Source organism: Euprymna scolopes, chromosome 28 (genome assembly GCF_053919585.1).
Source record: "Euprymna scolopes isolate OS-2025 chromosome 28, ASM5391958v1, whole genome shotgun sequence".
In the NCBI taxonomy this organism is placed as follows: Eukaryota; Metazoa; Mollusca; class Cephalopoda; order Sepiida; family Sepiolidae; genus Euprymna; species Euprymna scolopes.
Window position 1 is genome coordinate 72,152,878 of NC_136509.1, and position 23,161 is coordinate 72,176,038.

A 23,161-nucleotide genomic window follows, 5' to 3' on the forward strand; every position below is an offset into this window, starting at 1 on the left:
ACAAGTCTCCCCAGATTTCCAGTACTCTTTGCGTTATAGCAACAGTCGCTTGCCGTTGATTTCTTGCTGGCAATGACCATGAGAGGGAGGAGGTGAATATGGAAAAGGAGAGGAGGAGGGGATGCGGTTGAGGAGGGAGATGGAGAGGGAAGGGAGATGAGAAGTGGAAGGAGTAGTCAGTTTCAGTTATCTTCTTCTTATCATTTTATTTTCTTCTTCTTCTTCTTCTTCTTCTTCTTCTTCTTCTTCTTCTTCTTATTATTATTATTATTATTATTGTTGTTGTTATTGTTATTATTATTAAGAAGTCTGTGACACAAATAAAAGAAATGGTATTATTTCCACTTGTCTGCTATGATTTTATTCTAGACTTATTTTGTCAATTAAAAATTAAAAAAAAATAAAAGACGTTTTCTGAAGGAAGATTTAAATACAAGAGAAAGCGTACATGTCAATATGCATACATTAATTTCCGCTTGATTTGCCTAGTTAAGCCCATAAATACTATAAAATTGACACGAGTGTGTGAATCGAATTATTTATATGTACAATTGATTCGACTTTTCCCCCCTTTCTTTCTTTTATGAATAATTCTTCGTTTATTCTTTCTTTTTTTGTTTGTTTTCATTTTATTTTCTTAAGTCTCTGATTAGGCACTCCAGGCTCTCTTCCCCCTCCTCCCCGACACTTCACACTGGCTTGAAAGAGGTGCGCGAAGGAGCATGCAGAGGTGTGCGCTCCATCCGCAGCTCGGAAGAAGTCTTGTTTATTCGTTCATCCCTCTTCATCTGTCATGTCTAGTGAATAGTTAGAATAAAGATGGCTATCACTTGTTCTCACGTGACACCACTCCGAGGAACGCATAACGGAATTAACAAATTGAATTGAGCTGGTCACTTGGGATTCCCCATATCTGTTTGGAATGTCAAGCCACGAGCAACAACGACCAAGATGACTCCTCGTTTATCCGTGTCGGGTCTCTCTGAGGAATTGCTGAAAACATATCTTGTCTTTCTTTTTTTCTTTTTTCTTTTTCTTTTCTTTTTCTTTTTCTTTTCTTTTTCTTTTTTCTTTTTCTTTTCTTTTTTTTTTTTTAAATCCTTTTCTTTTCGTTTTTTTCTTTTGAATTCATCTGTTGCGACTTAAGAGTATTTCCTTTTCATTCTTGATTTCTTTTCACTTTTTTTTTTAAGAGATTCCGCGATTCTCAGAACTATACCTTCTTACACTTTTTCTTTTTACGTTTAGTAAACGCTTAGCCGATTAATACGAAATAAATGAGAAATGTTATCCTTTTAAGAACTGGAGACTTTATCATTTTTACTTCAAGAAATCCTGTTTGCATTTTACAGTATAGCTATTAGCTAACAAAACGAAAAACAACAACAAATAAATCTTACCGAAGGCAAAGTAAGTAACTCTTCTACCTATTTGGGTAAGATTTTTTGTTGTTGTTTTAATTTATTTTAAAGCGTTTATTTGCTTCAAAACACAAGTAGTCCTAAGCCTTAAATTAGAGCAAGAAAAAATGGCTGACATTAGACGGTCATCTCAGGAGTCGCAGTAATCGCTCAAAAATATCGAAAATTGAACAAAATACTGGTAAAACCCCATCCAATAAATATCCATTCTGAAATCCGGCCAGACCTGTCTGGTACAGCCTGGGTAGGTTTTATTCATATCAAGATGAGGATAGACTCCTGACAATAAATCCGACAGAATCTAAGTCACGTTGGAGTTGAGAATTGACATTGTGTTTACTTTCGACAACCTCATAACTCTCGCTTCCCTTATTTTGTTCTTTAGTCCTCACATTCCATAAGCGATGTTTCTGACAAAGGGGGAAGAATTGCCGTTTTCTGGGTCAAAATCTATTCTTATAACACTTTTCATTGTTTAGGTTTTAACTTTAGTATTATTTTTAAGCTCCTTACATAAATAAGCTTCATGTTTTGTCGAGAGCGACCCCCCACTCCAATTATTTCACGTGCCTTCCCACAGTGACTTAGTCCACAATACATTGTAGTCTACAATGCACTGTAGAGAATCTAATGTTGAATTTATAAAATTACTAGCGGGGGTACCCGGCGTTGCCCGGGTGTTTGTAGGTGTCTGTAGTGTTAAATAAAAAAGAAACGGGGGGGGGGGTAGGATCGAACCCGAAGCCCTGAGGCGAAGTTTGAAAATAAAATCGGCCAGCCAGAATGAGTTACTGAAAGATCTTTGAATTTATTTAAATAAGAATCAAATTGACAGGTGCTCGCACGGAATTCGTCGAGCGTTACGACGACGATGTCAATGACCAGGTTTGTTTGTTATAAGCGAAGTAAAAAAAGAAAACAACGTTAAAACTTAAGCGGGGGGGTAATCAAAACATCGAAAAAAAACACAAAAAAATGAACGTAAGGCAAACGAACGATGAAAACAGAAAAACGAACACGTTTTAAAAATTAAAAAATCGGTGGGTACCCGGGTGTTTTTGGGTGTGTGGTCGGAGCTGGATAAGTGAAGTAAATAAAAAAACAGCAAAACGAACGTTACGTGAAAAATGGCTTAAATAACACTGGTTCAATATTTAAATTTAAAAAATCAAAAAAAAAGAAGAAGACATCTCACACCACGATTCGAACCCAAAACGTTTAGATAACGAACCAACACGCTAATCAACTGAGCTAACGCGACGTACATGAAACCTAGTCAGTTTTTCAACTATTTAAAGTAAATCAGGTCATGACGTCATCTGGCGCATGCTTAGAACCGGTCGTCGTCACGAGAGGACCGTTTTTGTTGACCACCCCCTGTCGAAAATTGTCGATTTCGGGGTAAAAAAAAATTAACGTTTTTTGCCAATTTTTCTATATTTTTCGTGCGAAGGATGGAGCTTCAATATGATACCGAGTTTGTGAATTTTTGTTGTGTCTGTCGAAAGTTTTTAGCAGACACACAAACATACATACATACATTTTCGCTTATATATATATATAGACTAGCAGGGCTACCCGGCGTTGCTCGGGACCGTATAAACAATGAAAAAACAAAAGCAGATATTGAACATATGTTTTATTCTTAGGGGAGAGGAATCTTTCATCTCAACTTTTAGCGTTACAAACAAACATTTGCCTTTTATATATATAGATAATGACAGGTTTTTTGGGGCCCCCCTCGAAGATAACTGATCAGTTGACCAACTTCTAGTGGTCCGTTTGACGTGAAATTTCGATATTTGTTATCCGGGTGATGGGGCTTCGATATGATACCAAATTTGTCAAGTTTGGTTCCGTCTTTCAAAAGTTTTAGCGTTACAAACAAACATACATACATACACACAGACGTTTGGCTTTTATATATATAGACTAGCAGGGCTACCCGGCGTTGCTCGGGACCGTATAAACAATGAAAAAACAAAAGCAGATATTGAACATATGTTTTATTGTTAGGGGAGAGGAATCTTTCATCTCAAGTTTTAGCGTTAATGACAGGTTTTTGGGGGGCCCCCCTCGAAGATAACTGATCAGTTGACCAACTTCTAGTAGTCCGTTTGACGTGAAATTTCGATATTTGTCATCCGGGTGATGGGGCTTCGATATGATACCAAATTTGTCAAGTTTGGTTCCGTCTTTCAAAAGTTTTAGCGTTACAAACAAACATACATACATACATACATACACACCGATTTTTGCCTTTTATATATATAGATTAGTAAATAATGGAATCATTTCAAGTTTAAAATGCAAAAATCAAGTATCATAATTCAATTGTGCTCTAAACAGAAGCATTCCTTTAGAACGTGCTCCTGTCATAGTAAAGAACCTACTGTTGATTTTATATGCCTGGATTTTCTGCTTGTGCAGTGATAAAACTTCTAAAATGCACTTGTGATGTAATGGTTGTATAAAAGTGTTAACTTTGGTCAAAATCAGATTTCCTTCTTTCATCGGAGTTTTTTGATTATTCATTTTTTGTCCAAACCGTTTCCGACTCCATAGGGAACACACACACACACACATACACACACACACACACACACACACACACACACACACACACACGGTATATAGATAGATAGAAAATATATATGTATTCTTAGATAAGGAATGGCTAGATTTGGAGGGCACTGGTCATGACTTTTGACCCTTAAGATCAGCATGTAATATGAATTTCATTTCACTGATGAGCAGATGAGATGACTATTCAAATCATTTTTCATATTTAATGCTCAGCATACCAGGTCCGAGTTGTGCCATTTTCACTAATACTCTTCAGAAAAGTATGAATACATATACCTAGATATTGCATAATAGACTAGACTCTCAAGCCTTGGGAGCGCAAATAGTTTCTATTTATCAACTTGCATCTACACAAGGTGTATTTTTAATGTGAAATAAATCCATCTCTTCAAAAAGGGGCACTCTAGAAGGATTTCTCCTTCACTGACTGAGAACCGAAAAGATGAAGTGTGGCATCAAAATATATTCTATTTGTTTTATATACTAACTAGCGAGGGTACCCGGCGTTGCCCAGGTATGTGGAGGTGGTGTAGTAAGGAACCCCAGTGGGGGCGGGGGATTAAAAGGTGTTAAAAACAGTGGTATGGTAGCAGAGTTCCCCGGCGTTGCCTGAGTCGAGTAAGAAATCTCGGGGGGGGGGGGAGTAAAAAAGTGGTAGTAGCGAAGGGGAGGGAATCAAAACAACAGTAGGCAGTTTGGGTGGAGAGAAAAAAAAAGAAGTGGTAATAGGCACGCAGGCTTGAACCCACAACATGGAGGAGAAAAAAAAAAAAAAAATTATCTCCATCGCCAAACCAGAAGTCCTGAGCGTTGAAATTAAGCAAAGTCAGTTCACCGGTGGCAATGACTTGCTAAAATATTGGCGAAAAAATCGATCCCTCCTTGTACAAAACGGCCGAGTTTAGAGTGAAGAAATTAATGTTTTGGGCCAATTTTTTTATATTTGTCATCCGAAAGGTCGAGCTTCAAAATGATACTGATCTCGTCAGGTTCTGTCGCAAGTTTTTGTGAGACATACAAACACACACACACACACACACACACACACACACACACACACACACACACACATTTTGCCCTTCTATTATACTAGCGGGGGGGGGGGGGGTACCCGACGTTGCCCGAGTGTTTTTGGGTGTCTGTGGTCGGTGGGGGTGGGGTGTTAATGAAAACCTAAAAATAAGCGAAGTAAAAAAAATAGAAAAATGAACGTGAAAAATACCCCCCCCAAAAAAAACACGTGAAAAATGGGTAAAAAAAACCTTTTTCAATATTGAAATTTCAAAAATCAAAAAAAAAGACATCTCACACCACGATTCGAACTCAAAACGTTTAGATAATGAGGCCGCACTCTAAGCAACTGAGCTAAGACGACGTCACCAAAATTATGTTGCTTTTTCAACTATTTAAAGTAAATCACGTTACGACGTCGTATGATGCATGCGTAGAAGCGAACTCGTCATGAGAGGACGGTTTTTGCGGACTCCCCCCCCCCCCGTAGAAAATTACTGATTTCAGGGTGAAGGAATTAACGTTTTTGGCCAATTTTTCGACATTTGATACCGATCGGGCAAAAATCCATGACCCGTGTGGAAAGTTTTTGCGAGACATACAAACACACATATATACATACATACAAACACACATTTTCGCTTTTATGTATATAGACTAGCGAGGGGTACCCGGCGTTGCCCGGGTGTTTGGAGGTGTGTGTGGAAACTCCGGGGGTGGGGTTAAAAAAATAAATGTTTTGGTAGGTAAGTATGAGGATTGAACCCGAACCCTTGAGGCAAAGTTGTAAATTAAAGCGTGAAAAAAAAAGTGCGACGTTAACCATTGTCCCACCGCAACATGCTAACGGAAACACGTTTGAATTTATTTAATTACTTGGATTTGGCAGGTGCCTGTTTTAATGACTTCATGAGGTCAAGTTTGACTGCGGGATAGTATTTCATTTACTGCGGGAACACTTCCCAAGATGTTATAGGAAAAAGACTAACCCACATGCGGCGAGCGACAAATGTTGAATATTTATCTTCCCAAAGTCAAGCAAATTAAATACACAGGCGAGCTTCGTTGTTTACTCTGAGATATTACGATTTATACGTGATATAAAAAGTTTTAAAAAGTTGTTAGGCGACCGACCGCTTCTCTGAAAAAAGCCTTTTGTAGACATACAGAAAAAGCGAACACACATACAAACATACATACATTTTCGCTTTTATATTTATAGATAAAGGGCAATATGGGCGCAAGCGTTTGTGTATGCCCATGAAAAACTTTTTTGGGTAAGGGTTCTCACGTTGGTTATATTCTGCGAGAATTTTTCGCATGCTTCCCAGGTCGTAATATCTCAGATTTGCAAACAGACGTCATCTCTATCTTGTTTTTGATCGAGTTAAACCAATTCCCACTGTGCCGTCATGTCGGCTGTTTGTTTGTCTTTTTTGTATAAATAAAACAAAACTATTCGAACACAAATGCCAACGCCTGTCCAGGTAGTATCTGTTCTGTAATTGGTCCTTGGTCAATGTAGGGGAAACCATTCATACTGAAACAATTACTATTTATTTAGATACTGCCAGAGTGCGCCATTTGTGGGGGAGCTGGTTTTCCCTCCGCATTAAAAACAACCTTGTGCCTAATTTGCTTTCGTGGGAGGTTTAAAAGCAACACCATCTTTTGTTCTGGATTGACTACATTAAATTTGAACGCTTTACACTCACTTCCAGTCGTGCCATGGAGCAGCGGTAAGACGTCAGATTTTCTTTCACTTTCTTTTTCGCCTTCGCGTCATGGGTTTGAACTTGCCCGCCTACTACCACTTTTTTTTTTTTTTTTTTTGCTCAACACACACCTACAAACACCTGGGCAACGCCAGACACCCAGGCTAGTTATATACATAGATGGCTCGCTACTTACTAAGGCCAAAAGCTACTCGAGGATAAAGGTTACTGAAACTGTCAGTTGAATGGTGGAACAGCATAATGAAAGGATTGAGAACTATGATTAATTCATAGGACGACGACAGATATTTGTTGATATTGTACTTGAAGACGACTATGTTGTAGTCTGTAAGGAAACATCCCCAAAGTTACATGTTCTGTAAGTGAGAAATTCCTGGAAAGAAACTCTGTCCATGAAAGAGTTCTTTGCCAGTTAGAAACAAGAAGGCGAAGTGGGGGATCAGAGTTTTCAACTCAGTTGAGCACCCACAATGAAAATACTGAAGTAGAGAAAAACTAGCAATGTTTCTTCTTTGGAGAAGTTGACTGAAATTTTTTACCTTAATTTAGAGCGCCAGTAGGGAAGCCAGATATAGGTAAGCAAGCATTTGCCTTGTTGTAAATAACTTTTTCTGTTAATGGGGGAATTATTTACTAATTGCGAATCGATTTTGCCTGCCATTTCACAATAATGCCTAAAAGTTTACTTACCTCTATGGGAATTGCGCAGGGTTGGGTTCATTCTGTTTTGTTCAAAATATTTACTAATTTATTTTCATTTTTTAGTATGAAAACAAAACGAAAATTTTCATCTCGTTTCGTTTATGTTTTGTTTTGCTTCGTACATCTATAAGTATTTAATTACAACCAAATTATAATGTTGCTTCGTACATCTATAAGTATTTAATTACAACCAAATTATAATGTTGCTTCGTACATCTATAAGTATTTAATTACAACCAACTTATAATGTTGCTTCATACATCTATAAGTATTTAATTCCAACCAAATTATAATGTTGCTTCGTACATCTATAAGTATTTAATTCCAACCAAATTATAATGTTGCTTCGTACATCTATAAGTATTTAATTACAACCAAATTATAATGTTGCTTCGTACATCTATAAGTATTTAATTCCAATCAAATTATAATGTTGCTTCGTACATCTATAAGTATTTAATTACAACCAAATTATAATGTTGCTTCGTACATCTATAAGTATTTAATTACAACCAAATTATAATGTTGCTTCGTACATTTATAAGTATTTAATTCCAACCAAATTATAATGTTGCTTCGTACATCTATAAGTATTTAATTACAACCAAATTATAATGTTGCTTCGTACATCTATAAGTATTTAATTACAACCAAATTATAATGTTGCTTCGTACATTTATAAGTATTTAATTCCAACCAAATTATAATGTTGCTTCGTACATCTATAAGTATTTAATTCCAACCAAATTATAATGTTGCTTCGTACATCTATAAGTATTTAATTACAACCAAATTATAATGTTGCTTCGTACATTTATAAGTATTTAATTACAACCAAATTATAATGTTGCTTCGTACATTTATAAGTATTTAATTCCAACCAAATTATAATGTTGCTTCGTACATCTATAAGTATTTAATTACAACCAAATTATAATGTTGCTTCGTACATCTATAAGTATTTAATTACAACCAAATTATAATGTTGCTTCGTACATCTATAAGTATTTAATTCCAATCAAATTATAATGTTGCTTCGTACATCTATAAGTATTTAATTACAACCAAATTATAATGTTGCTTCGTACATCTATAAGTATTTAATTACAACCAAATTATAATGTTGCTTCGTACATTTATAAGTATTTAATTACAACCAAATTATAATGTTGCTTCGTACATCTATAAGTATTTAATTCCAACCAAATTATAATGTTGCTTCGTACATCTATAAGTATTTAATTACAACCAAATTATAATGTTGCTTCGTACATCTATAAGTATTTAATTACAACCAAATTATAATGTTGCTTCGTACATTTATAAGTATTTAATTACAACCAAATTATAATGTTGCTTCGTACATTTATAAGTATTTAATTCCAACCAAATTATAATGTTGCTTCGTACATCTATAAGTATTTAATTCCAACCAAATTATAATGTTGCTTCGTACATTTATAAGTATTTAATTACAACCAAATTATAATGTTGCTTCGTACATCTATAAGTATTTAATTCCAACCAAATTATAATGTTGCTTCGTACATCTATAAGTATTTAATTACAACCAAATTATAATGTTGCTTCGTACATTTATAAGTATTTAATTACAACCAAATTATAATGTTGCTTCGTACATTTATAAGTATTTAATTCCAACCAAATTATAATGTTGCTTCGTACATCTATAAGTATTTAATTACAACCAAATTATAATGTTGCTTCGTACATCTATAAGTATTTAATTACAACCAAATTATAATGTTGCTTCGTACATCTATAAGTATTTAATTCCAATCAAATTATAATGTTGCTTCGTACATCTATAAGTATTTAATAACAACCAAATTATAATGTTGCTTCGTACATCTATAAGTATTTAATTACAACCAAATTATAATGTTGCTTCGTACATCTATAAGTATTTAATTCCAATCAAATTATAATGTTGCTTCGTACATCTATAAGTATTTAATTACAACCAAATTATAATGTTGCTTCGTACATCTATAAGTATTTAATTACAACCAAATTATAATGTTGCTTCGTACATTTATAAGTATTTAATTCCAACCAAATTATAATGTTGCTTCGTACATCTATAAGTATTTAATTCCAACCAAATTATAATGTTGCTTCGTACATCTATAAGTATTTAATTACAACCAAATTATAATGTTGCTTCGTACATATATAAGTATTTAATTACAACCAAATTATAATGTTGCTTCGTACATCTATAAGTATTTAATTACAACCAAATTATAATGTTGCTTCGTACATCTATAAGTATTTAATTCCAACCAAATTATAATGTTGCTTCGTACATCTATAAGTATTTAATTACAACCAAATTATAATACTGCTTCGTACATCTATAAGTATTTAATTACCACCAAAATGTGGCAAAAGCTTAACAAAAAACTAAATTAATAATGCTGCTTCGTACATCTATAAGTATTTAATTACCACCAAAATGTGGCAAAAGCTTAACAAAAAACTATGAAATATGAAAAATTATAAATAGGGCAACTCAAAAATTGCATTTATTAATCAAGTTGATTAATAAATGCAATTTTTGGGTTGCTCTAATTATAACTTTTCAGTTGTTTTTTTTTTTTTTTTTTTGAAGTTGCTCTAATTATAACTTTTTAGTGGCTGTGATCTATCAAGAGCCCCCATCGATAGATGGACTGATTTTGATATTATAGTCAGCACATCAGCTGTTGATGAATTCAAATTTCTTACTCATTATGCATAAGGGACTGATTGGTCAGTACTGTGATGCAGAAGACCAATCCCCAATTCTTGGGATAAAGATTGCTGTAAAATTATAAAAGAAACTAATGTAACATAGCATGGCTCAAGACATCAGCTGTTCATCTATCAAGATGAAATCCATATTGTTTGTCACTGCATTTGCCAAAGTGATTGGCTGCTTCTTGGTTTATCATAGATTCAGACAATTTACTCATGACGAACAAGAGGTTTATTGGTCGACATTGAGATACAGAAAGACCAATGTGCAATATTTTTAAATACTAGGCTGGGTGATGAAGTTTTACAGAAGGCGTGAAGCATTTTTCCTTCAAGCAACGAGTGAAAAGCTTTGTGAGGATAAAAGCTAGTTTTGGCTGCAATGACTGGTATACTGTCAGGACCAATTGCTTTCATTGCGTCTAGAATTTTGGTGAGTTTGGCAAAATTACAGACAACTATGTACATATTGCTTAGAATATATTCAGTTTTGGAGGGAAATTCTGAGAAAAGGTTGTGTTGATCACAAATGGTGGAATTTGATGCAAAGTTCTTACAAACAGTTTTACTTTGCACAAGCAGTTTTGGCTATAACACTTCGTTTCTAGCCAACATGTCAGGGAATCTTATAGGTAGGGCAACTAGTCTTTTTTGTGGCACGACTTATGCAGATCCAAAGGCCACTCGAGAATAAGGGCTTATGAGTGTTGAATAGACTTGGAGGGAATACTATGATGATCGGTAATATTGGAACTTGGCTAGGGTTTGATTATTTAGCCTATGCAAAGTAAAACTTCAGATAGCACTTGTAACCATGTAGATCCGTGTATCTGTAAAGACATTACTTGTCTGGTGGAAAGATTGGGTCTTGTTCTCTGCAACACAAAATGCATAATAACCAAAATTTGTGAAGGTTATTTGAAATTCACAGGAAAGTTCTCATGGTGTAGAGCATTGATGCTTTCTGAGTTTAGATGTCCGTTGAAAAAATATTGTAAGGATATCTTTCGTAATTTCTCATTTTTAGGCGAACACACAGACACAGAATTAGGACGTTCCTTTCTATAATAAATTTATCCCCTGGGCTCCAAATGCTCTTATTTAAGAATCAGTTGTGGATTTGAGATGAAGATTGAAACAGTATTAGAATCGTTGGTAACAATGAAGAAAGAATATTCTTTAAGTTTGTAAAAATTGTCAAAAAGTAAAAAATTAAAAAAAAGAATATCGAGCACATTTTTGTTTGTTTGTTGGTTGGTTGGTTGGTTGGTTGGTTGGTTGGTTGGTTGTTGTTGTTGTTGTTGTTGTTGTTGCTGCTGCTGCTGCTGCTGCTGCTGCTGCTGCTACAACAGGTGTGTGCAATTTGGTGAATGGCTGCTCACATAGCACGTTTATTTGTCAACACATGTTGTTCTGTCTGGATACAGATTAGAAAATGTGTTGAGTATAACTCTCTATGTTGTTTCATTTTTTTCTTCATTTACATTGTGAGGACACCACATTTCTCTCTCTCTCTCTCTCTTTTCTTTTTCCATAACTCTCTCTCTCTCTCTCTCTCTCTTTCTCTTTATCACTCTCACCGTCTTTCTCGCATTCATTCTCGCTTTCCTCCTATCTCACTATCTCTTTCTTTGCTTTTTTATCACACTATCTATTTCTCTATATCACCCCCCTCCCCTTCGCTTAATAATTCTCTTTTTCTCTCCCTCTTTCTCTCGCTTTCATTTCTTCTATATCTATTTCTTTTTTTTTCTCTTTACAATTCTATCTCACTATCTCATATTTTATTCTCTCTACCTCCACCCCCACTATTTAAAGGTATGTTGGGTTGATGGCAGCAATGTGTTAAAGTAATCGAGTATTTAAAATCCGTGCTACAAGTTTTGTTTTGCTGTTTTCTTTCTATTTTTCTTACTTAATTATGACGAAACAAATTGTGAGCTGATCACACCAACTCAACAAAGAAGCCGAGCAACTAACTTTCACTTTAATGCACTCGTGTACTTCTTTGAATATCAAAATTATAAAAGACAGCTAATAAAGTGTCCACGCGCTTAGCGCCAGATTTGATTTATCCTTTTGAATTGAAAAATAAGAGAATATATATTTTCATATTTCGAAAGAAAACTCTCCTTCTCAAAATAACAAACTTTCTCACAAAAAGGTTGCTGTTTATATTAAACTATTTATTCATATTCTTTGGATTCTTTAGGCTACTGTTCTTATCATGACTGTTATTTTCGCAACTTTTTGGTCGATGAAACCTCCGACCTTCTTCAGGGGTATCTTGTTGAACTTTGGAATCTGCACAGAATTTTAAACAGAACCAATTATTTAATCGATGGAAACAGCATGCTCTCGTTCCTTCAGCCATGACTGGGTAGAAGTGCTAAGCAATTCACAATTATATTTTGAAAATAAAACCCAAGAATCCAAATAATATAAATAATTAATCCTCATTAAGGACTAAGACAACAGCATATTCTTTTCATTGTTTTGACTCTCGAATGTTTTTTTTGTTTTTTTTTTACATAGGCATCACCACATTATCAAGGCCAAGAGGCCACTTAAGGATAAGGGTTAAAGAGTGTACAGTAGAAATTGGACAGTATAGTAATAATTAGTAATGAAAATTTGGTAAATTTGATAACTTATATGGAACGGCTCATCAAGAACTTATTTACATTAGACTTGAAGACAACCATATTGTAGTCAGCCGGAAAGCAGGAAAACGGAAGACAATTCCACAGGCGTGCAGTTCTAAGAAAGAAGCTTTGTTCATGGAATCTACGTTTAGGTTTAGGCACAGATAAAGAGTGGGGGGAATTATTGATAGTGTTTACCACAACTCATCAGTGCGGCTAGACAAAAACCTTTCCCCAGCCGTGGATTGAACCTACGACCGTCGCATTGACAGTCGGCGGCTTTCACCATTCAGCTACGAATCAGTGCCGTAAATATTTCTCATAGAGGGTGTATTAAATTCACACCCTCCCGTCACACAGTGCTCCAACCATCAGCTTGTTTACAAACAAATTAATAGTGGGCTTCGCTTAATCGCTTTTAAATACGCGTCGGGTGAAAATATATTTACAAAGTGCTCAACCCAAAGAGGGGGCTTTAATTGTCATCCACATACAGAATTGTTTCGTTGTATCACAACTCATCAGTGCGGCTAGACAAAGACCTTTCCCCAGCCGTGGATGTTATAAAATATATATGGCGATTAAGCTACACTGAATATTTCGCGTTTCATCCACTCTACCTACGTATTGAGCACTTTTGAAGTAAATACTTAAAGTTTACGCATAAATTTGTACTTTCGTATATTAATTTTATGTGAGTAAATGAAGTAGTTATATATATATATATATATATATATATATATATATATAATTATTTCCACAGGCAAACAATGTCGGAACTCACAACGAGCCATGAAAGCCAAAAAACCTTGACTTTCATGGCTCAGTGTGAGTTGTAACGTTGTTTGACTGTGGAAATAATTATATTATATCTCACATTCTATACATAAACATTATATATATATATATATATATATATATATATATATATATGAAATTATGAAATAATCAACGTTTCGTCCCTATTTCAGAGGACATTTTCAGGATATTAAAAGGAAAAATGCAACTCTGTTCCGTCTGCCTGCTTCCCACCGGACTACAACTTGGATGTCTTCAAGTTCAATGTTAACAAATTCCTAATGAACCGCCCCCTTAAGTAAACACTTCATCAAATCTCCACACTAACGTAATGTACTTGCAATAACCCTTATCCCTGAGTGGCTTCCGGGCCTTGATAAGTGGTGATCACTGTGTAAAAAAAAAAAAAAAAAAAGAAAAGAAAAAGATCATAGACCATACGAAAATGAGAAGAAAACAGTGTTTGAATCCTACCCATATCGGGAAGGACAAACATGTGTGTGTATGTGAAGATTGGGTTGTTCAATATGTGTGTGTATGTGAAGATTGGGTTGTTCAATATGTGTGTGTATGTGAAGATTGGGTTGTTCAATATGTGTGTGTATGTGAAGATTGGGTTGTTCAATATGTGTGTGTATGGGAAGGCTGGGTTGTTCAATGTCTGCAGACATATATATAAAATGCACAAAGAGAAGCGCTGTGTGGTGTGAAAATAAGACAGCAAATAAACACTTCAACATTTCGTATTAATTTATGTATTCTGAAATAAATATATCTATGATTGTTTTTATTTAATTGCATGAAATTGATCGTTTCAGTTAAATTCTTAGCTGACGTTTTTTTTTTATCAGACAATGTCGTAAAAATGTAAACGATAGTAATTACTTGGATTCCCTATTTTATTTTTAACTGGGATCAAAACAATGATAAGAATATGCTGTTGTCATAGCCCTAATCCTCATCTCAGAACTTCAGAAAATTAATTAAATGTTTATTTTGCAACAAAGATTTTGATCAACAGAAAGTGCAATATTATCTTTTTGAATTTTTTAGATGAGGATTAATAATTTGTATTATTTGCAATATTCGAATGACTATTCTCATCGTAAGTGTTTCTTACACAACGTTTCAGCCGATGTAACCTCCAACCTTTTTCAGGTATATCTTGCCGAACTTAAGAATCTTTCTGCCAAAAATTGCAGTTCCGAAAATTCATACTGGAATTATCCACAAAAAACTGTGACGTAAAATTCAGTTCTAAGTGACACTATTCTAGAGGTTGAAGGTTCAGTTCTCAGTATGGGTGATACAAAAAATATAATTCCAAATTTTTTAAGACTTCTACCCATGGTTAATGGATCGAGAGTATGCTACCCTGTGGATTAAAGGGTTCCATCTACTATTGGACCCAAGTTTTTCAGTGTCATTTGGCTAACATCAAATAATTAATTTCCTAGTTGTCATCCTAAAAATATTTACAAGATAATGCCAATCCGATGTATGTAAACATCAAATCCTGTTATCAGAAATTTAAACGACACATGTAGATTATATCTAAAGTAGAAATTTGAAGGCCCCATCCCCCTAAAAAAATTTGAAGACCCCCATCTCGCTAAAAAAATTTGATGAGCTATATTAAAATGAACACATATCCAAGGTAATGCTGGAAACCCTATAGGATGAGCTCTAGTTTGCAGTGGAATGAAGTCAAAATGGATGTTAACGTTCAATGCTGCCAAGACTAAATTTGTTTCCTTTAGTAATTACAAGAAACCTTCTCAACCACCAATAGCTATGGCTAAAGATAGATTACCTGAAAGTACTTCTTTCAAACTTCTTGGCTTAACGTTTACAGGGAACATGAGTTGGAACAGATACATCGAGAGCATTGCTTAAGCTGTTGCAAAAAAGGTGGGCTCTCTCTACTGTGCTAGAAAGTTACTTATGCCTGAAAATATCCTATACTTTTACTAGGTCAGCATTCTCCTATGTATGGAGTATTGTTGTCACTTGTGTTGGTGCATCTGCTACTAGTATCTCACTCCTGGACAGGGTTCAAAAGAGAATCGCTAACCTGATAGGTCCTGAACTGTCATTTAAGCTTCAACCTCTGTCCTATCAACGAAATTTTGCATCCCTCTGCCTGTTTTACAAGTATTTTATTGGTGAATGTTCTGACGAACTACAAACCCTTATACCTCCTCGACGTAAATACTCCCGACAAACCCAACAAGCAGCAAAGTCCCACCCCTACACAGTAGAGATCCCTATCTTATTTCCCTGATAGTATTCCCCTACATCAAAGTGACACTGTACCTTGTTTGGGGTGAAAATGTAATTAAAAAAAAAAAAAAGAAAAGAACTATGCCAATCCAATATATGTAAACCTTTAATCCAATTATCAGAAATTTAGACGACATATGTTGATTATGTTTAAATTAAAAATTTGAAATTCTAAACTTTAAAGACTCCTCCAAAACTTATTAAACCGTAGAAGTGAAATAGCGAACAACTGTATACATAGAATAAACTTTACTTTAGGATAGAAATACATGATAAAAAAAATAAAATAAAATTATTAATAAAAAATGTACTTCATGCACACATGTGTCAAGATAAGATCAAATACTAATTTAACACATTCACAAAAGAAAAAGATGCATCCCCCTATAGAAAACAAGCCAATAAGATAGGGAGTAGATGTTAGCCATACCATTGTCTGAGTAAAGCACGGCCGTTGGCTAATGAATAATTCAACTCACTGCCGGGGATAAAATAAATCTGATTGGTTAGTTAGGTAAACTAAACACCACGTGGATATATAAAAACAACAGATAAGAAATTCTATACATTTTAACCTGACGATTCCTTCTGGAGATCAAACGTAGGAGATTCTACATAGCATAATTGCCATACATTTTCATAACTTACCACCTAACTCTACTCATGTATTGAGTACTGTTGAGGTAAATACCGAAAAATCAATATATACTATAGTATATCTCTTCATATTTCATGCAGATGCTTGCCATAACACACACACACACACACACACACACAGTGTTTCTCATTGGATCTTTTATCATATCCTTTGTCTCCCCCCCCCTGTTTATTGCTTTCTGAATCTCATTGAATCTCTACAAATTGCCTAACTGTTAAATAACTTTTTCGATGCAAATATGATAAATTTAATATTGTTTGTTTCCCTTAATGCATTAAACTGCAAAATTGATTGTATATTTTGCAAACTTCTTCACTCTGATGAGAAAAATTGCGTCCTTCGAAACTCCATGGAATATGTTTTCTCTTGTTTATTTGTATTCTTCTCGAATAATTAAAATTTTGTATATCTTCCTTATATGTTTAAAAGTGTTTTTTGAGAATGTGAATAAATTTTCAATAACAAGATATTTATTAAACACACACACACACACACATATATATATATGTGTGTGTGTGTATATATATATATATATATATATATATATACTAGCAATCGGTGCCCGGCGTTGCCCAGGTGTTTTGAGGTTAATGCTGAGAAAAAAAAACGGTCAATTTTTTAAACTTTGACCCCTATTATGACTTCTTAACATTTATTGTTTAGGGATCAAGTAAAGGTAATAAGTTAGATCCATGTCCAAGGAATCTATATCTAAAATATCACGTGTTTAGACCCAAAATTGTAGGAGGAGTTTGGTAGAGTTCTCAAAGGTCAAATCGTTTGATAGCGAGGCCAAATTTCGCGAATTTGGCCTTTTTTTTAAAGCAGTTTGGCCTTCAAAATTTATGTTTGGCCTTTTTCTTCACCGATGAAATCTGGGGACGCAACGGAAATTTTCGGCTAAAAAATGTTGTTACTATGCACATCTATTTATTGAAATACAATTTGTGGCAAAATTTCAGGAAAAACTAATGGATGGTTCTCTCGCAATAGTCCGGACAATTCGCTAAATTATCTCGTCAAAACCTTAAATCTCGAATTTTTGTGCATTTTTTTTCGGGGGGGGGGGGGCTAATTTGGCATAATAGTGTCCATTTAATAGTATTATCTTGAAAAAATAAAAAAATAAGGAAAATTACCAAAAAAACAAACAAACAAGAACAACAAAAGTGTGCCGTATTTTTAAAAGTTTTATTGCGTTGTTTTTATTTGCTTTTTTTATTTCATCGGTGAAGAAAAAGGCCAAACAGAAATTTGAAGGCCAAACTGTTTTAAAAAAAGGCCAAATTCGCGAAATTTGGCCTCGCTATAAAAATCAAAATGGGGAAATCCCCCTACTTGAACTTTCTGTTTAATTAATAATGACTCGCTTGTAGCGTTGATTTTTTTCTTTTTTCGCTATAAAAAAATAACTACTTGATGAAATTACGTGATTTTTTCTGTAGGAAAACTTTATCCCATGACGAGTACGTACAATATATATATTTTTTTAAAAATATTTCCATTTTTTAATGTCAATGGAAAACTGCACAAGTACCCAAACCCGAAATGTAAAGACCACGAGTGAAGGCGCTTTTTTTTTTTTTTGGTTTAGTTTCATAATGGCGGCCGTGATGTCGGAGGTTCGATTGTTAGATTGTAAGTTAGTTTCGTATCTTTGTAATTTGTAAATCGCAAGTTAGGAAAAAATTAAACCCTTCCAAGATGGACAATAAATAAAGCCATAATATTTTATGGTATCGTTAAAAGCCTACGAACCATAGTTTTTTAGGAGATGTGATTATTGGATTAACCAATCAGAAATCGTCTGTGGCACACACATCTCTGTTTTTATAGATATATAGATATAGATAGAAGATATATATATATATATATATATATATATATATATATATATATATATATATATATATATATACTAGCAGGCCGCCTGCTATTGCCCGGTCGTAAAATACATTTAAATATGATATTTTGGTTAATGTAAATTTCGTATTTATTATTATATTATATTGGACCAATATATAGTGATGGTTTAAAAATTAAACAAAAAAAATGGCTTGTGCGGACCACCGAGAATTTAAACCAAAACATTTAGCTTACGATTTACTTTTTCCTTTGACGATAATGCCTGAGCTATGAAGACATGTTTGCCGCAAAGTTAAAAATTAAAACATGAACCAACAGCTATTACGTTACGCATACATATTCGTAATGTTGTCGTTCGACTTTCACCTGAAAAATTCCATTTTTTAATTTTCACACTTTTGCACCGAGTTTCCCTAGCTAAACCCCAAATATAAAGTTTCGCATGGATTCGAATACCCTCTTAAGGTATTAAGTTTCATGTCTGTAGACCCAAAACTGGCAGAGGCGTTTGGTAGGCAAAATGTTTTAAACATATATATATATATATATATATATATATATATATATATATATATATATATACGCATACAAAAATATATATAGAAAGAGGTTTGTGTTTACTATAAGCTTTTTACACAAATATTACGCAAGTATAAATCTTGTAGAGTATTTGCCTGAATATAATTACACATAATAGTTAACTAAACATGATCATCCCATGAGAAAACTGAAAAAAAAAACTAATAGAGAATTAATTAAAATGAATGTTTAAAAGAATATGCAAATTAGCTAGAGCTTTTGCAAGTTGAATGCAATTTCATGCACGATATATATAACAAAGTTGTATTTTCGTTTTAAATAAACAGAAAAATGGGTGTTTAATATGAATATCAATACAAGAAAAAAAAATAATTAGAGGAGTATAGATAGATAGATAGATAGATAGATAGATACATATATATGTTATACCAGCTAGTTGCATGCACAAAATGTATCTTTACACTAATTAATAAATACTATGAAAATGGAAAGGGAAATTTTAATTTGTCTTTCAAAGACGAACTGATTTATAAGAAACCATTTCAACACATCCAGGTGGAATCTACCAATTTGATGGCACACAGCATCTTTACGGATTGGTGGTGCCCTTGTAGTTGTTTCATTTTCTAATTCACCATTATTTCAACGAATTTCTTCGATTAATTAATTTTCACTACAAAAAAAAAAAAAAAAAAAAGAGATCGTGTCTCATCACGGAATCGAGCGAAATAACCAACTGCCCCCCCCTCTCTCTCTCTCTCTCTCTCTCTCTCTCTCTCTCTCTCTCTCCTTCCCTTTGCTCCGTTCTTTTTAAATATTTTAATTATTTTTGTTGCAACTTCTTTTTTGCACCATTTTACGTTCACCCACGTTGTCGGTTTCCGCAAACACCTGCCTACGTGATTGCGCAAACCAACTTTTTTTTTAATGCACGGAAATCGTTTTTTTTTTTTTTTCTTTGGTTTATAATTTTTCTTTCATAATAAATAAATAAGAGAAAATAGTAAAATAACATTCGGCAAAATTAGCGTCGCTTATATTGTCGTTGCATTGTTTCAACCTTTAAATGCTGTTGTTGCAATTAATATTACAATGGAATCAAATTAAAATCCATATATATATATATATATATATATATATATATATATATATATATATATATATATATATATATATACTAGCAGTTCAGCCCGGCTTTGCTCGGGCCCTATGTACTGTTCATAACTTTATGTGCATATGTACATATATATTAAAAGTTTGACTCATGCCCAGGTAACCTATATCTAAAATTTCAAGTGTTTAAGTCCAAAATTGGCGGTAGAGTTTGGTAAAGTCTGCAAAAGTCAACTCTTTCAACTTTGACCTCTTGGCAGCCAAATTTTCGCCCCAAAACTGATTAAAAAGCTTGCTGCATTACTGAATACACTTTATGTAAAATTTTACTGTTTAGACTCAAAATTGGCTGAATAGTTTGCTAGAGACTGCAAAGGTCAAATCTTTTCAACTTTGACCTCTTGGCAGCTAGATTTTCGGCCAAAAACCGATTAAAAAGCTTGTTCTATGTCTTAATACATTTTATATAAAATTTTAACGTTTAGACCAGAAATTGGCTAAGTAATTTGGTAGAGACCGTAGAGGTCAATTTTTTTTTAAACTTTGACCCCTTAACATTTATTGTTCTGGGCTCAAATTAAATTTAAAAGTTTTATTCATCGCCAAGTAACCTACATTTACAATTTCAAGTGTTTGAACCCAAAATTGGTGGAAAAGTTTGGTAGAGTTTTTAAAGATCATATCGTTGAACTCTGACCCCTTGAAAGCCAAATTTCTGTTCGAAAACCGATTACAAAGATTTTCCCAAATCTCAATACCCTTTATGTCCAATCTCGAGTCTGTAGACTGAAAATTGACAGAGTAGTTATGTAGGGAAATTTACACACACAGACACACACCGGCGTTGCCTGGGTGTTTGGAGGTGTACACTGATCAAAAAAAAAAAAAAGAAAACGGTCAATTTTTTTAACTTTGACCCCTATTATGACCCCTTAAAATTTATTGTTTTGGGCTCAAATCGAGTTATTATGTTAGATACATGTACAAGGAACCTATATCTAAAATTTCAAGTGTTTAGACCCCAAATTATCGGAGGAGTTTGGTAGAGTTCTCAAAGGTCAAATCGTTGCACTTTGACTCCTTAACAGCCGAATTTCTGGCCGAAAACGGATCACAAAGATTTTCCAAAATCTGAGTACCCTGTATATCAAATTTCTTGTCTTTAGACTGAAAATTAACATAGTTATTGTGAAGGAAAATGTACACAGACACACACACACACACACACACACACACACACACACACACACACACACACGTTCACTTTTATAGATATACTAGCATGGGTACCCGGCGTTGCCCGGGTGTTTGGAGGTGTATACTGAGAAAAGAAAACAAAAAATACGTCAATTTTTTTAATTTGACCCCTATTATGACCCCTTAAAATTGATTCTTTTGGGCTCAAATTGAGTTATTAAGTTAGATCCATGTCCAATGAACCTATATCTAAAATTTCAAGTGTTTAGACCCAAAATTGTCGGAGGAGTTTGGTAGAGTTCTCAAATGTCAAATCGTTGAACTTTGCCCCCTTTATCGCCAAATTTCTGACCGAAAACCGATCACATAGATTTTCCCAAATCTCAGTACCCTGTATATCAAATTTCGAGTCTGTAGACTAAAAATTGACAGAGTTATTGCGTAGGGAAATGTACACAGACAAACAGACACACAGACACGTTCACTTTTATATATATATATATATATATATATATATATATATATATATATATATATATATATATATATATATATATATAAACTTATTACATCAAAGGCTTACTTGGCCTTTTGGTCAAGATCAAAGTGTAGTATCTGTTCTTCAGATGCTGCACTTCCATTTCTTGTTCTCTTTCGGTTGAGGATCAGTCCTTCACGACTGAGACAATTTTTTATTTTTGTACCTTTTCTCCACGTTAAAAAACGACCCTGGTGTCTAACTGTCCAGTGGGGAAGCAGAGTAAATAGGTACATCAAAGGCTTTTTGTTTGCATTTTAATATATGTTTTCAATACTTATTTTTAAGGTTTGAAATTTTATTCTCTTTCTTGTTTTTTCACATTAAAATAAAACTATAAAAGTACTTTTTTGTATTAGACAATTTTCATTTTTTTGCAAGTGCAGCGACCAGCGTTCAACTTAATTTTTTTTTTTTAATTAAAGACAGAAAGAAAAATATTTATGATCTACGTACCTGTTACAGAACGATAGTGTCATATTCCAAAAATCACGTAAATTTGTCAAGTAGTTTTTCTTTAAACTAAGAAAATCAAATCTCATGATGAAACGAGAACCTTGTATCTTGATCCGCCATATATAATAAATAAAGAAAGCCAACAAAATTCGAACTACTGAGATCAAAAGCAGCCTTGCAATGACTACGATTTACTAATAATAATCCTAAAAATTGAAGAAAAATAATTTTTTATACAAAAAAATATGCTTGATAAATGTACATGGTTTTTGGAATATGACATTTTCATTTCGTAATGGGTATGTACATCATAATGAGTTTTCTGTATTTTTGTTTTGTTAATTAGGTTGCACTCTGAACTTGCCGCTATTTTTTATTTGATTTGTTTTACAAACAAACAAAAAAAATAACAAAAAAATTAAAACATAATAATAATGTTTTATAGATCTTGAGTTATTTGTCAAGCTAAATATTTTTTCTTCTTAAGATAAAAAAAAAAAAACAGAAGAAAAATAAAACGAAGATTAATTTTTGTAATTTGATTTTTTTTTTTTTTTTGACAAATTCTGTCGAATGTTCTATAGATTTATATTTTACGAACTGGTTGTGTTTATAATCCTTTTTAGTACTTATGGAGAAGAGATATCGTGTTATCGTGGGCATATTCTCAGCAGCCGAAAGGTGCCAAATGTAAACTTCATTTTTTTTTTTTTTTAATTTATTTATTGAACCGAAGGCCAACGCTATAATCGCTAACAAACAATCAAAGATTAATTAAAAAATATAAACATAATTGTAATCGAAAACAATGATCAAATGATAATTTCAATGAATTAATATTATTATTCAAT

At 33.6% G+C, this 23,161-nt stretch overlaps 1 protein-coding gene across 2 annotated transcripts in view; it reads left to right on the forward strand.

The window, feature by feature from the left end:
* LOC145249691 (centlein-like) overlaps positions 1-23,161 on the forward strand; it is a 1,118,615-nt gene that overhangs the window by 611,584 nt on the left and 483,870 nt on the right. The gene's annotated exons all lie outside the window — the stretch shown is intronic.